The sequence below is a fragment of the Schistocerca serialis genome, chromosome 12 (assembly GCF_023864345.2).
Source record: "Schistocerca serialis cubense isolate TAMUIC-IGC-003099 chromosome 12, iqSchSeri2.2, whole genome shotgun sequence".
Taxonomy (NCBI): Eukaryota; Metazoa; Arthropoda; class Insecta; order Orthoptera; family Acrididae; genus Schistocerca; species Schistocerca serialis.
The window spans coordinates 87881894-87885471 of NC_064649.1; positions in this window are offsets into that span (position 1 = coordinate 87881894).

The window sequence follows — 3578 nt, forward strand, 5'->3', positions numbered from 1 at the left end:
GTTGGGACTACAAAGTAAGTGTGGTGGACCCTATAGTGGCAAATCACCATGCAGTAATCATGAAGTTATGGACAAACTCAGTAAGTACACGACAAATTCCCAGCTGGCGTTCAAATTATGTATTCAGAAATAGAGTTATTACAAAGAAAAGCTTAGATGATTTCAAAACTACAGTGTCTTCTATAGATTGGCACCAAATAATTGATGAATTGCCACAAAATTCTGCATTCAATCACATGTTCCAGACCCTTAAAGTGAAATGTGATGAACATTTCCCATTAAAACCCAAGAGATATTCAAATGCTAAATCAAAATGTAGACAAAAAACTAACAAAGTAAAGAGGCGGTATACTCCTAGACTAGCCAAAATAAAATTTATTGTCCAAATACTAAATGACAAGGTCAAAGCTGCTAAAGATATAGATATTAAGGACAGACTCTACTCTAGTTATTTACAGACCAAAAGGATCTACAGAAAGGAAGTAGAAAAGGCAAAGAAGGAAAGCAATGCCAGATTTATTGAAGAAGCTCACAGTCATTGTAAAGCAGCATGGGGCCTGTTAATGAGCACAGGAAAAAGCCCACCTCTTGCTGTAATTCTTGCAGTCCAGATGAATTTAATGACTATTTTATAAAAATAGTGGAAAAAACAGTAGATGAAATTCCTGACTTTGGAATAGATCCTGCAGCTGCTGTGAAATTTGAGAATAAATGCAGCATGGTAATGTGGAAGAGAGTGTATCCAAAAGAAATAATAAAAATTGTAAAAAGCTACAAATCTTCAGGGAGCCCTGATATTTATGGCATGTCCTGTGCTATGTTAAAAACTATAATCAGTGAAATTGCACAGCCATTAGCAGAAGTAATAAATAAAAGCCTCGGTGCAGGGGAATTTCCAGACTTTCTGAAAGTAGCATGCACAGTGCCCTTTTACAAAAAAAGGCAGTTCACATGAAGTGTCAAGCTACAGGCCCATATCTATAATACCAGTACTAGCGAAGGTGATGGAATCTATAATGAAAGAACAACTATTAAGTTACTTTGAACGAAATAGTCTCTTTTATGATGCGCAACATGGCTTTCGGAAGGACAGATTAACAACAACAGCTGTACTTGACTTATGTTTGTAACTAAGTCAGGGTTTTGAAGACAAAGAGTCTATAGAACTAGTACTCTGTGACCTTAGTAAGGCATTTGACTGTATCCCACATAAGGCCCTGCTCAGAAAGCTAGAAACATATGGTATGGGGGGGGGTCTGTCCTGCAAACTCTTGAATCCTACCTGAGAAACAGACGACAGATTGTCTCGTGCAAGGAGCTGATTCAGGTGAGAAGCAGCTACAGCATGGTGTGCCACAGGGATCAGTAATAGGGCCCCTGCTGTTCCTTATCTTCGTAAATGACATAGGCTCCAATGGGCACACCTTGCAGTTTGGGAATGATACAACCTTGTTCTCAAAAGGGGAGAATATTGAACAGGCAGTCCAACAAGTGGAAGTCTTGTTCAATGAAACTAAGGCCTGGTTTATCATGAACAAAATGAAAACTAATGAAGAAAAAACTCAGAGGATGATAGGCAGCCTCAGCAATACTGGAGCGCAGGGTAACGCAGCAGATGTTAAACTTCTGGGCTTTCTCATTGATACCAAATTAACCTGGCAACAGCACACCAAACATGTATGTTCCAAACTTTCATGGGTCCTGTACCTCTTGAGGAAACTGAAAAGTATAGTACCAGAAAAGTACCTTCTAACTGTGTACTATGCAATGTTCCACAGCCACATCAGTTATGGGCTGTCATTGTGGGGCCATTCTGCAGGCTGCGAGAATGTATTTTACTGCAAAAGAAAGCAATGTGGATCATTACTTCAAGCAAAAAAAAACAGACCACCGTGAACCAATTTTCATCAGGTTAGGAGTTCTGACTGTTTACAGCCAGTATATACTGAACTGCCTCTTCCACATAAAGAGAAACCATGATATTTACAGAAAGAGAATTGAAGTTCACAAATACAACACTCGCAACAAAGACAGTATCAACATGCCATGGTGTCGACTAGCGAAGACACAAAACAGCTTCCCAGTGGTGGCCCTAAAATTGTTTAATGCTCTACCTGATCACGTTCAGTCTTTACCATGGGAGCAGTGTAAAACTACTATTTTGTGTAAGTTAAAAGAGCAACCCTTCTACAATAGTGAAGAATTCTTCTCTAGTAATAGCACAGTGTTTACCTGAGCTGCAGCTCAGCTCCATGACTCCAACAGCAACCATAATATTTAACCTCATTATAAACTTGCATCTATTTTATAGTTGTGATATTATTGTAATCTGTTAAATTACTATCATAGTAGAGTTGTATTAATGTCTGTCCAGCTGTGGCTGGTGAATGACATAGAATTGGTAATAAAAGTAATAATAAAGGTAATATACTACTGTATCCATACATCACGTATGGCACTGAATTATGGGCATTTGCTGCAACATGGCATATATATATCCTACAAAAAGAAAATGCAATTATGATTGTGTGCAATCTCTTATATAATGAGTCACGCAAAGGGTTGCTCAAGAGTGAGAAATCACTCACAATGTCATCAGTAAACATTTCTAAAACTTAGAACTAATTTTAAGATACATGCAGTACAACAGTTTGAACAAAAATTTTTGAGAACATTTCGTGTTGAGAACAACAGCAGTCTGGCGAAAATACTTTAACAATGGATTAAACAGTCTTCACCACAATAAAGTATTTATTTACAATGGCTACTGGTTTTGGTCACAATGTGACCACCTTCGGACTATGTATACAAGGGTGGTAGGTGGTCATGGTGAACAGAGCAGGTATTGTGCCTCCATGAATGTCAACTTCTCATGAGCTTTTGATGTTCATGGGGTCACAACACCTGCTCTGTTCACCACCACTGCTTAACATCATGGCATAAATGGTCTGAAATTGGTCATATCCGGCAAAAAAACAGTAACCATTGCAAATAAACATTTTACTGTGGCCAAGAATGTACATGTATGATTTCTCCACTTGGCACTACATTTTCTAGAGTCCACAGCTCCACTCACTAACTCCAAATGACAAAACGACAATTGTGAACTCGAGCAGCAACAGTGAACTCCAAGTAAAAAATGAAAATCAAAAAACAAACTCATAGCAACTGCAATACCACCATTCAAGGCAAAAATGATACTAACTTATGCACCAACCTAAAAGATTGCAATCATGACTAGTTTTTTCATTATAACTGAAAATGAGGTTCAAAATGTACACTAATGAGACAAAACATTATGACCAACCACTTAATAGCATATTGGCCCACCTTTGGAATCCAATACAGCAACAGTTCTGCATGGTTTGTATTTTAGAAGTCCCTGGTAGGTATCCGGAGTTATGTGGCCCTGGATATCAACATGTAAATCATGCAATTCCCGAAAATTACAGGCCAGTGGCTTGGGTCCGGAGAGCTGGTACCAGGTGTGTTCCTTCTGGTTCAAATCAGATGAATTTGCTAGCCAAGACATCAATGTGAGTTCATTATCATGCTTCTGAAATCACTGTGGCACAATT